This window comes from Tachyglossus aculeatus, chromosome X1 (genome assembly GCF_015852505.1).
Source record: "Tachyglossus aculeatus isolate mTacAcu1 chromosome X1, mTacAcu1.pri, whole genome shotgun sequence".
NCBI lineage: Eukaryota > Metazoa > Chordata > Mammalia > Monotremata > Tachyglossidae > Tachyglossus > Tachyglossus aculeatus.
In genome coordinates this window covers 5,284,263-5,297,950 of record NC_052101.1, presented here as the reverse complement: position 1 = coordinate 5,297,950, position 13,688 = coordinate 5,284,263, and positions in this window count along the sequence as shown.

Here is a 13,688-nt window from a genome sequence, read left to right as displayed (position 1 = left end):
AGGCTGCAGATGCAGCGTGGCTCAGACGAAAGAGCCCGGGCTTGGGAGCCAGAGGTCATGGGTTCTAATCCTGGCTTTGCCACTTGCCAGCTGTGTGACTTTGGGCAAGTCACTTAACTTCTCTGGGCCTCAGTTACCTCATCTGTAAAATGGGGATTAAGACCGTGAGCCCCATGCGGGACAACCTGATTACCTTGTCCCCCCAGTGCTTAGAGCAGTGCTTGGCACATAGTAAGCGCTAAACAAATATCATTATTATTATTAACCAAGCACGTGACTGCCACTTCAAATCCATCTGTTGAATAACCAGTGTTAGACTGTAAACTCATCGTGGGCAGGGAATGTATCTGTTATACTATCATGTTGTACTGTTATACTGTTATATTGTACTTTCCCAAGCACTTAGTACAGTACTCTGCACACATTAAGCGCTCAGTAAATACAATTTACTATCCATTGTCTACTATGTGGTTGGTACTGGGGTCAAGTGATCAGACACAGCCCCTATTCCCTATATTGCCATTAAGGCAACTAAAAGACCATAGGCCTGGGAGTTAGAGGACCTGGGTTCTAATCCCAGTTTCACCTCTTCATTCATTCGTTCAGTCGTATTTATTGAGCACTTACTGTGTGCAGAGCACTGTACTAAGCGCTTGGAAAGTAAAATTCGGCAACAAATAGAGACAATCCCTGCCCACAATGCTCATCTCTACTGTGCGACTATGGGTAAGCCATTTAATGTCTTTGTGCCTCAGTTTCCTCATCTCTAAAATGGTGATGTGATACATGTTTTCCCTCCCCCTTGGACTAGAAGCCCCCATGTGGGAGTGGGACATTATTCCAAGCATTTATTCTATCCCTCCTTGATTCCTGCATCTGCCTACAGAGAAGCAGCGTGGCTCAGTGGAAAGAGCCCAGGCTTGGGAGTCAGAGGTCGTGGGTTCAAATCCCGGCTCCACCAACTGTCAGCTGTGTGACTTTGGGCAAGTCACTTAACTTCTCTGGGCCTCAGTTCCCTCATCTGTAAAATGGGGATGAAGACTGTGAGCCCCCCGTGGGACAACCTGATCACCTTGTAACCCCCCAACGCTTAGAACAGTGCTTTGCACATAGTAAGCACTTAATAAATGCTATCATTATTATTATTATTATTATGGGTTCTAATCCCAGCTCTGCCACTTGTCAGCTGTGTGGCTTTGGGCAAGTGACTTAACTTCTCTGAGCCTCAGTTACCTCATCCATAAAATGGGGTGAAAGTCTGTGAACCCCACATGGGACAACCTGATCACTTTGTATCCCCTCCAGCACTTAGAACAGTGCTTGGCACATAGTAAGTGCTTAACAAATATCATCATTATTATTATTATCAGCCTCCCGGCAGGCTTCCTTGTCTCTTATCTATCCCCATTTCAGTGCATACTTCACTCTGTCCACCGGATCATTTTTCTAGAACAACATTCAGCCTATGTTTCCTCATTCTTCAGGAACCTCCAGTGTTTGCCCATCCACCTCCACATCAAACAGAAACTCCTTATCGTCGGATTTAAAGAACTCAATCACCTTGTCCCCTATCTGAGAAGCAGCATGGCTCAGTGGGAAAGAACCCGGGCTTTGGAGTCAGAGGTCATGGGTTCAAATCCCGGCTCCGCAAAATTAGCTGTGTGACTTTGGGCAAGTCACTTAACTTCTATGGGGCTCAGTTACCTCATCTGTAAAATGGGGAGGAAGACCGAAAGCCCCCACGTGGGACAACCTGATCATCTTGTAAGCTCTCCAGCGCTTAGAACAGTGCTTTGCATGTAATAAGTGCTTAATAAATGCCATTATTATTGTTATTATCTTACCTCCCTAGATTCCTACTACCACACAGTCTGTACACTTCGCTTCTCTAGTGCCAATCTACTCACTCTACTTCCATCTCTTCTATCTCACTGCTGACATTTCACTACATCCTCCCTTCAAAGCCCTATGGAGAGCTCACCTCCTCCAGGAGGCCTTCCCAAACTGAGCCCCCTCCTTCCTCTCCCCCTCCCCATCCCCCCACCCTACCTCCTTCCCCTCCCCACATTATTACTCTATTTATTTTACTTGTACACATTTTCCATTCTATTTATTTTGTTAATGATGTGCATCTAGCTTTACTTCTATTTCTTCTGATGACTTGACACCCGTCCACATGTTTTGTTTTGTTGTCTGTCTCCCCCTTCTAGACTGGGAGCCCTCTGTTGGGTAGGGACCGTCTCTATATTTTGCCAACTTGTACTTCCCAAGCGCTTAGTACAGTGCTCTGCACATAGTAAGCACTCTATAAATACGACTGAATGAATGAATCTGTCATCTTATTTATTTGTACTGATGTCTATCTATTTGTATCAATGCCTGTTTCCCCAACTAGACTGTGAGTTCACTGTGGGTAAGGATTATCTCTCTTTATTGCTTTATTGTATTTTCCAAGCACTTAGTACAGTGCTCTAAACTCAGTAAATGCTTAATAAATATGATTGAATGAACGAATACAAGCAAATCAGGTTGGACACACGCAACAAAGTCCTTAGGTGACCCGTAAGGAAAGTTGCGCGAGCCTCCATCCCCAGACTTCGAGTCTGGGTAATGAACAGAGGAGTTGGTGAAAGTGCTAGTGTCTTTCCCAGCACGTCCCTAAAGGAGAAAGTTGCCTGGAGCCATTGTGGAGACAGGGGGGCCATACACTGAAAAATGCGTTTATTGCATGCACAAACACTCATTTCGAGCCAACAGGACCCAACATTATGCCGAAGGCCTGACAAAACACTGCCGTCAGCCGGAGTGGGCCAGAGAAGCAGTATGGCCTAGTGGAAAGGGCATGGCCTAGAGAATCAGAGGTTCTGGGTTGTATTCTGGCCCCGCCACTTCATCATCAATCGTATTTATTGAGCACTTACAGTGTGCAGAGCACTGTACTAAGCACTTGGGAAGTACAAGTTGGCAACATATAGAGACAGTCCCTACTCAACAGTGGACTCACAGTCTAAAAGGACACTTGTCTGCTGTGTGATCTTGGTCATGTTGCTTCACTCGTCTGGGCCTCAGTTACCTCACCTGTCAAATGGAGATTAATAATAATAATGATAATAATGATAATGGTGGTATTTGTGAAACGCTTACTATGTGCCATTCATTCATTCATTCAATCGTATTCATTGAGCACTCACAGTGCTCTGCACACAGCAGATGATACTGGGCCCATGATCTTTCCACGAGGTCACACTGTTACTAATAGAAAAAAGAATAGGAAACATAGGTAGGGATGGCAGAAGGCTGTTTAGATAAGAGGATGGCGTCCTATCATTGAAACTTGTTCCGTGGCTGAAGATAGCTTGAAGTTTTCATTCATTCATTCAATCAGTCGTATTTATTGAGCGCTTACTGTGTGCAGAGCACTGTACTAAGTGCTTGGGAAGTACAAGTCGGCAACATATAGAGATGGTCCCTACCCAACAACGGGCTCACAGTCTAGAAGGGGGAGACGGACAACAAAGCAAAACATGCCAGACTCTGTACTAAGTGCTTGGGTGGATACAAGCAAATTGGGTCTCTGTCCCACGTGGGGCTCATGGCCTTAATCCTCATTTGTCTTGTCTTAGGCTGTTGAGTCATCTCTGACCCATGGACACATCCCTCCTCATGCTGGTCCTTAGAGTTTTCTTGGGAAAAAAAAACAGAAGTCGCTTACCATTGTCTTCTTCTGTGTGGTAAACTTGAGTTTCTGCCGTCGACTCTCTTCCATGTCGCTGCTGCCCAGCACGGGTGAGCCCCTTCCTTCCTCTCCCCCACATCCCCCTCTCCATCCCCCCCATCTTACCTCCTTCCCTTCCCCACAGCACCTGTATATATGTTTGCATATATTTATTACTCTATTTATTTATTTATTTTACTTGTACGTATCTATTCTATTTATTTTATTTTGTTAGTATGTTTGGTTTTGTTCTCTGTCTCCCCCTTTTAGGCTGTGAGCCCACTGTTGGGTAGGGACTGTCTCTATATGTTGCCAACTTGTACTTCCCAAGCGCTTAGTACAGTGCTCTGCACACAGTAAGCGCTCAATAAATACGATTGATTGATTGATCAATTGATTTTGACTTGCAGCAGATTCACTACCCACTGCCCAAGCTAGGAAAGGAATGGGTAGGCTTCTGTTCAACTCTCCCTCCTGTAGCTGAGACTGGTAGAGAACTGGAAACTCTGCGGGTGTGACCTGAGAGAGGGAATCCCCAGTTACAGAGGAGGAAACTGAGGCACAGAGAAGTGAAGTGATTAGCCCAAGGCCACACAGCAGACGCGTGGCAGAGCCACAGTTAGAACCCAGGTCCTTCTGACTCCCTGTGTCCTGTCCACTATGCCATTGAAACTGTGAGTCCCATGTGGTTAACAAATTCCAAACCCCCCCCCCAAAAAAAAACTCAGCACCCTCAGGAACCTATGTGGGATTCCTGCTGAACCTTCCCTCTTCCCGAAACTCAAGGTGTTTTTTCAATCACAGCTAACAACCGCACCCAAATTTCTGTGCCCATTTTTGATGGCATTTAAGCGCTTACTACGCATCAGACACCGTATTAAAAATAAGCTTATCAGGTTGGACACAGTCCCCGTCCCTCATGGTGCTCACAGATTTAATCCCCATTTTCCAGATGAGGGAACCGAGGCCCAGGGAAGTTAAGTGACTTGACCAAGGTCACACAGCAGACGAGTGGCGGAGCCGGGATTAGAACCCAGGTCCTTCTGATTCCCAGGCCTGAGCTCTATCCACTAGTCAGCACTGCCTCTCAAAATCAATCAATTGTATTTATTGAGCACATACTGTGTGTAGAGCACTGTACTAAGCGCTTGGGAAGTACAAGTTGGCAACATATAGAGACGGTCCCTACCCAATAGTGGGCTCACAGTCTACAAAGAGCAAGAGAAGATCATAATTTTTAGACTGTGAGCCCACTGTTTTTAGACTGTGAGCCCACTGTTGGGTAGGGACTGTCTCTATATCTTGCCAATTTGTACTTCCCAAGCACTTAGTACAGTGCTCTGCACACAGTAAGCGCTCAATAAATACGATTGATGATGATGATAATCCGATAGTGGATTGGAACCACGGTTCAGCTAGCCTTCCACGCAGTCTCCTCCAAAAGCCCCAGAGAAAACCTGCTTAATTCCCACTGTCAGCTTCAGTAGTCAGCTGGAAATATATCGTCGGGTCTGACCAAATGGTATTAACTCAAGTCTCTATTGGTATTATTGCCATTTGGATGTTTTCCACCCTGAATCCCGGTTGCATGGTCCCCTGGGAAGATTAGACTTTTCCAGACTGAGAGCCATTTTCTTTGTTTTAAATGGGGTTACCTTCCTGAAATATCCCGAAGCCCGCAAGATTCACCCAGACACCCTGGGAAACTTTCAAACCTCACACTGGCTTTGCAGGTAGTAAGAGTATAGATCAAGGGCAGCAGTTAATCCACAGCCTTAATCTTCATGGTTGCTGCTTTTTTCACTGAGCCCTTCTACTGTATTTTAGATCTCCCAGCCGATCCGAGGTAGGAAAGCTGGTTTTTGGTTTCTTCCTGTCCTGAAAACGTTGACTAATGTCCTTCCCTGCATTGACTCCTCCTACATGTTCCCATACTGAGCCCCCTCCTTCCTCTCCTCCCCCTCTCCATCCTCCCCGCCTTACCTCCTTCCCTTCCCCACAGCACCTGTATCTATGTATATATGTTTGTACGGATTTATTACTCTATTTATTGATTTATTTTACTTGTACATATTTATTCTACTTATTTTACTCTGTTAATAGGTTTTGTTTTGTTCTCTGTCACCCCCTTCTAGACTGTGAGCCCACTGTTGGGTAGGGACCGTCTCTATATGTTGCCAACTTGACTTCCCAAGCGCTTAGTACAGTGCTCTGCACACAGTAAGCGCTCAATAAATACCATTAAATGAATGAATGAATGAAAACTTCAAGCGATCTTCAGCCACGGAACAAGTTTCAATGATAAGATGCCATCCCCTTATCTAAACAGCCTTCTGCCATCCCTATATTTCCAATTTTTTTTCTATTATTAACAGTGTGACCTCATGGAAAGATCATGGGCCCAGTATCAGGAGGCCCAGGTTCGTTCATTCATTCAATCGTATTGAGTGCTTACCATGTGCAGAGCACTGTACTAAACGCTTGGAAAGTACAATTTATCAACAAATAGAGAAAATCACTGCCCACAACGGGCTCACAGTCTAGAAAGGGGGAGACAGACATCAAAACAAGTAAACAGAGATCAGTAGCATCAATATAAATAAATAGAATCATAGATATATACACATCATTAACAAAATAAATGGAATTATAAATATGTACATATTTACACGCTGCTGAGAAGCAGTGTGGCTCAGTCGAAAGAGCCCGGGGTTTGGAGTCAGAGGTCATGGGCTCAAATCCCGGCTCCACCACTTGGCAGCTGGGTGACTTTGGGCAAGTCACTTCACTTCTCTGGGCCTCAGTTCCCTCATCTGTAAAATGGGGATTAAGACTGTGATTCCCCCGTGGGACAACCTGATCACCTTGTAACCTCCCAGTGCTTAGAACAGTGCTTTGCACATAGTAAGCGCTTAATAAATGCCATTATTATTATTATGATTATTGAGAAGCAGCATGGCTCAGTGGAAAGACAACAGGCTTTGGAGTCTGAGGTCATGGGTTCAAATCCCGACTCTGCCAGTTGTCAGCTGTGTGACTTTGGCCAAGTCGCTTCACTTCTCTGGGCCTCAGTTACCTCATCTGTAAAATGGGGATGAAGACTGTGAGCCCCCCGTGGGACAACCTGATAATAATAATAATAATAATTATAATGGCATTTATTAAGCGCTTACTATGTGCAAAGCACTGTTCTAAGCGCTGGGGAGGTTACAAGGTGATCAAGTTGTCCCACGTGGGGGTCACAGTCTTAATCCCCATTTTACAGATGGGGTAACTGAGGCCCAGAGAAGTGAAGTGACTTGCCCAAAGTCACACAGCTGGCAATTGGCGGAGCCGGGATTTGAACCTGTGACGCCTGACTCCAGAGCCCGTGCTCTTTCCACTGAGCCATGCTGCTGATCACCTTGTGAGCTCCCCAGTGCTTAGAACAGTGCTTTGCACATAGTAAGCGCTTAATAAATGCCATCATCATCATCATCATTTATTGAATGCTTCTTGTATTAAGCACTTGCAGTTGAAGCATAGGGAAGGAAAGCGATCTGCCCAAGGTCACACAGTAAGCACTTGACAGAGCAACTGACCGAACTCGGATTAGAACCCAGGTCCTCTGAGTTGCAGACCTGTGAGCTCTCTTCTAGGCCATGCTGCTTCTGGCAGCACTTACTATGTGCAAAGCACCGTTCTAAGCACTGGGAGGTTACAAGGTGATCAGGTTGTCCCATGGGGGAATCACAGTCTTAATCCCCATTTTCCAGATGAGGTAACTGAGGCCTAGAGAAGTGAAGTGACTTGCCCAAAGTCACACAGCTGACAATTGGTGGACTCAGGATTTGAACCCATGACCTCCGACTCCAAAGCATGTGCTCTAAATGCCAGTAATAGTTTGGAAAGAGGACTTACAGAAATTCAGAAGACAGAAAAACCATTTTGAGCTGTCGGGAAGCGCATTCTCGATAAATGCAACTTCTCAGTGGCCTGCTGGACGAGCACTGCATTGTGCGGACCAGTCCGGCGCGCAGCAATTAGGAGAGAACTTGCTATCCCAATGCAAAGAATTTGTGGAGATTGGGATACTAAGAGACAGGACTGGTCCGGGCGAAACACACGGAGAAGGGAATACTGATCGCGGGTTGTTCGATTCAGACAGACTCGTACCGCCATTATGTTTTCTTTGAAAACCAAGGCTAGCTCTTCATACTTACATCATCATCATCATCAATTGTATTTATTGAGCGCTTACTGTGTGCAGAGCACTGTACTAAGCGCTTGGGAAGTACAAGTTGGCAACATATAGAGACAGTCCCTACCCAACAGTGGGCTCACAGTCTAAAAGGGGGAGATGGAGAACAAAACCAAACATACTAACAAAATAAAATAAATAGAATAGATATGTACAAGTAAAATAAATAAATAAATAAATAGAGTAATAAATATGTACAAACATATATACAGGTGCTGTGGGGAAGAGAAGGAGGTAAGATGGGGGGGGATGGAGAGGGGCACGAGCGACATATACTTACAGTATATGTCTGATCCCCCTTTTTCCTCTCCTCCTCCCCATCCCCCTGCCCTACCTTTTACCCCTCCCCACAGCAATTGTATATATATATATATATTTGTACAGATTTATTACTCTATTTTACTCGTACATCTTTACTATTCTATTTATTTTGTTAATGATGTGCCTCTAGCTTTAACTCTATTTGTTCTGACGATTTTGACACCTGTCTACATGTTTTGTTTTGTCGCCCGTCTCCCCCTTCCAGACTGGGAGCCCGTCGTTGGGTAGGGACCGTCCCTAGATGTTGCCGACTCGGACTTCCCAGGCGCTTAGTACAGCGCCCTGCACGCAGTCAATGCTCCATAAATACGATGGAATGAATGAACGAAAGAATCAGCTGCCTCTGATTATTGACAAGAAGAGACAGGGAGAGATGGACAGAGTGGAAGCATTTTCCTCCCTCCGGTGAAGAGCCAATGTGACAGTAGAGCTGTTGGAATAACCTCCTCCCAAGAATTATGCTAAAAGCTTCCGCGCCGTACCCCTGTTCATTAACCTCCTGCTTTATTAATTTTTTTTTTGGTTTCTGTGTAATGGAGGTTACCCTGAATGGAAGAGGCGAGGGGGGAGGAGGTGATGGGCTGTGTGTGGGATCACCATGGAAACAGCAGCCGTGACCAATCAGGGGGTAGATATTTCCAAAGCATCCCCTGGTCCAGGGCCAGGCATCGAAACTCCTTTGATTTTAGAATAAAGTCACTGCTGTCGGAGGTGCACCGTGTCACTGGACCCAAGGATCACCGGCTCTGGGTCAAGCATCCTTAATTCCACCTCAGGCCACGGGCTCGGGGAGGTAGAAATAACTGAGTCCCATAGTCACTAGGTTTTCTTCACCTCCCCTTTCTCTTTGTCTAGAGGGGAAGCAGAGGGAGCTGCCGGGGAATGTATTGAGCACTTAGTTTTGCTAATGGTACCTCTGAAGCACTTACTATGTGCCAGGCGTGGTACTAAAAGAAGTAGCAAAAGAAGCAGCGTGGCTCAGTGGAAAGAGCCCGGTCTTTGGAGGCAGAGGTCATGGGTTCAAACCTCGGCTCCGCCACTTATCAGCTGGGTGACTTTGGGCAAGTTACTTGCGCAGGCCTCAGTTCCCTCATCTGGAAAATGGGGATTAAGTCTGTGAGCCCCACGTGGGACAACCTATTCACTTTGTACCTCCCCAGTGCTTAGAACAGTGCTTTGCACATAGTAAGCGCTTAATAAATGCCATTATTATTATTATTACTAAGTGCCAGGATATGAGCTAATCAGGTCGGCCACAGTAGTCCTTGTTTCACTCGGGGCTCACCCCTTTCCCAAGAATCCAGATTCCGCAATTGCCAGCTTTGTCTGCCAAATCAATCGATGGTATCTACTGAGTATTTACTGAGCATTTTCTTTTAGACTGTGAGCCCACTGTTGGGTAGGGACCGTCTCTGTATGTTGCCAACTTGTACTTCCCAAGCGCTTAGTACAGTGCTCCGCACACAGTAAGTGCTCAATAAATGTGATTGATGATTTACTGTGTGCAGAGCACTGTTCTGAGCATTTGGGTGAGAGAAGAGGCGTGGCTCAGTGGAAAGAGCCCGGGCTTTGGAGTCAGAGGTCATGGGTTCAAATCCCGGCTCCGCCACTTGCCTGCTGTGTGACTATGGGCAAGTCACTTAACTTCTCTGTGCCTCAGTTCCCTCATCTGGAAAATGGGGATTAGGACTGTGAGCCCCCATGGAACAACCTGATCAGCTTGTAACCTCCCCAGCGCTTAGAACAGTGCCCCAGACTGAGCCCCCTTTTTCCTCTCCTCCTCCCCATCCACCCACCCTACCTCCTTCCCTTCCCCACAGCACCTGTATATATGTTTGTACAGATTTTTTACTCTATTTATTTTACTAGTACATGTTTACTATTCTATTTATTCTGTTAATGATGTGTATCTAGTTTTATTTCTATTTATTCTGATGACGACACCTGTCCACATGTTCTGTTTTGTTGTCTGTCTCCCCCTTCTAGACTGTGAGCCCATTGTTGGGTAGGGACCGTCTCTATATGTTCCTGACCTGTACCTCCCAAACGCTTAGTACAGTGCTCTGCACACAGTAAGAGCTCAATAAATACGATTGAATGAATGAATGAATGCTTTGCACATAGTAAGCGCTAAATAAATGCCATCATTATCATTATTACAATACACTAGTGTTGCTGAATTGTACTTTCCAAGTGCTCAGTCCAGTGCTCTGCACACAGTAAGAGCTCAATAAATACAATTGAATTGAATGAATGAATGAAAAATAATAATAATAGATGGCATTTGTTAAGCGCTTACTATGTGCAAAGCACTGTTCTAAGCGCTGGGGAGGTTACAAGGTGATCAGGTTGTCCCACAGGGGGCTCACAGTCTTCATCCCCATTTTACAGATGAGGTAACTGAGGCCCAGAGAAGTTCAGTGACTCGCCCAAAGTCACACAGCTGACAATTGGCGGAGCCGGGATGAGTTGATAGGCCCTTGCCCTGCCCACAGCTAACTTCCAGAAGGAAGTTGGATTTAGAACTCCAATCAACTCTCAATGCCAGGACTATCACATTTTCCAAAATGCAGCTTGTAGGAGAAGCAGCAGAGCGCAGTGGTTAGAGCCCGGGCCTGGGGAGCAGCAGGTCATGGGTTCTAATCCCGGCTCTACGACATGACTGCCGGGTGACCTTGGGCAAGTGGTTTCACTTCTCTGGGCCTCAGTTAAGTCCTCTGTAAAATGGGGATTGAGACTGTGAGCCCCACGTGGGACAGGGACTGTGTCCAACTTGATTTGATTGTTATACCCCAGCGCTTAATACAGTGCCTGGCACATAGTAAGCACTTAAGAAATACCATAATATATATAGAGAGAAGCAGTGTGGCTCAGTGGGAAAAAGCACGGGCTTTGGAGTCAGAGGTCATGAGTTCAAATTCCGCCTCCGCCAATTAGCTGTGTGACTTTGGGCAAGTCACTTAACTACTCTGGGCCTCAGTTACCTCATCTGTAAAACAGGGATGAAGACTGTGAGCCCCCCATGGGACAACTTGATCATCTTGTAACCTCCCCAGTGCTTAGAACAGTGCTTTGCACATAGTAAGCGCTTAATAAATGCCATTATTATTATTATTATTATTATTATTATTATTATTATTATTATGTAATGGTACATATATATATATATGAGTCTGAACATGGGCAAAGATCAACAAGCCACACTTTTACCTGTCTACCCTCTTGTCATGCTCCGGGCCCCAGTGGGAACACTACCAGCATGGGCGGGAGAGTGTGAATGGTGTCCTGCCATCCATCTGCACTATCATCGGCAGTAGTGAAGCAGCGTGGCTCAGTGGAAAGAGCCCGGGCATTGGAGTCGGAAGTCATGGGTTCAAATCCCACCTCCTCCAATTGTCAGCTGTGTGACTTTGGGCAAATCACTAACTTCTCTGTGCCTCAGTTACCTCATCTGCAAAATGGGGATGAAGACTTGTGAGCCCCAGGTGGGACAATCTGCTCAGTGGGAAGAGTCCGGGCTTTGGAGTCAGAGGTCATGGGTTCAAATCCCGGCTCCACCAGTTGTCAGCTGTGTGACCTTGGGCACGTCACTTCACTTCTCTGGGCCTCAGTTCCCTCATCTGTAAAATGGGGATTAAGACTGTGAGCCCCATGAGGGACAACCTGATCACCTTGTAACCTCTCCAGCGCTTAGAACAGTGCTTTGCACCTAGTAAGCACTTAATAAATGCGCTTACTATTATTATGATTATTATTACTATTATTATTATTATTATTATTATTATTATCACCTTGCAACCTCCCCAGCACTTCGAACAATGTTTTGCACATAGTAAGAGCTTAATAAATGCCATCATTATTATTATTATCAACACCTTTGCACAGGTTATCTTTCCTGCCATCTCAGAGCGAGCTGAGACTCCTGCCTCCTTCCTGCCAGGAGACTCCACCATTACATCGTTCCCCTCGGGGGATTAGGAAACGATCATAATTTCTGACTAAAATAACAGAGCAAAGCACTTTCTTCGGTGATAAAATTTAATGCCTAGGGGTCTTTCCAAAGGACAGGATAATTTGTGATGGTTGCTATCAACCGTATTCATGATCTAATGTGCTGGACAATTACTGGAAAAATAAGAATAAATCAGATTTTGAGCTGAACAATGTGTCTGTAGGGAAGCCTTAGTCTACACAGGGAGGCAGAGTGGCATAAGAGGGGGACCACAAGACTGGGATCTGGATGCTAATCTGGTTGACACTTGCCGGCTGCGTGATCTTGGGCAAGTCACTTGATGTCTCTGTGCCTCAGTTCATTCATCTGGAAAATGGGAATTGTCTGCTCTCTCTTCCCCCTCAACTGTGAGGCCCATAGGAGAGAGTGATTGGGTCTTGTTTGATTATATTGTATCATTTGATTATATTGTACGTATTTATTACTCTACTTTATTAATAATGTGTATATATCTATAATTCTATTTATCTATTTTGATGGTATTAACGCCTGTCTAGTTGTTTTGTTTTGTTGTCTGTCTCCCCCTTCTAGACTGTGAGCCCATTGTTGGGTAGGGACTGTCTCTATCTGTTGCCAAATTGTACTTTCCAAATGCTTAGTACAGTGTTCTGCACCCAGTAAGCGCTCTATAAATACGATTGATTGATTGATTGATTGTTCTGCACCCAGTAAGCACTCAGCAAATACGATTGAATGAATGAATGACTGACCCCAGTTTGGGGCACTTAAGCACTCGACAAATTATTATTATTGTATTTGTTAAGCACTTACTATGTGCCAAGCACTGTTCTAAGCACTGGGGTAGATACAGGGTAATCAGGTTATCCCACCAGGGGCTCACACACTTAATCCCCATTTTACAGATGAGGTAACTGAGGCACAGAGAAGTCAAATGACTTGCTCAAGGTCAAAGCAGACAAGGGGCGGAGGCAGGACTAGAACCCACATCCTCCGACTCCCAAGCACTGTTCTAAGCCCTGTTCTAGAGAAGCAGCGTGGCTCAGTGGAAAAGAGCCCGGGCTCTGGAGTCAGAGATCATGGGTTCAAATCCCAGCTCCGCCAATTGTCAGCTGGGTGACTTTGGGCAAGTCACTTCACCTCTCTATGCCTCAGTTCCCTCATCTGTAAAATGGGGATGAAGACTGCGAGCCCTACGTGGGACAACCTGATCACCTTGTAACCTCCCCAGTGCTTAGAACAGTGCACGTAGTAAGCGCTTAATAAATGCCATCATCATCACTGGGGTTTATACAAGTGAATTAGTCCCCGTCCCACATGGTTACGTCAGGTTGTGTCACGTGGGGCTCACAGTCTTAATCCCCATTTTACAGATGTGATAACTGAGGCTCAGAGAAGTTAAGTGACTTGACCAAGGTCACAAAGCAGACATGTGGCAGAGC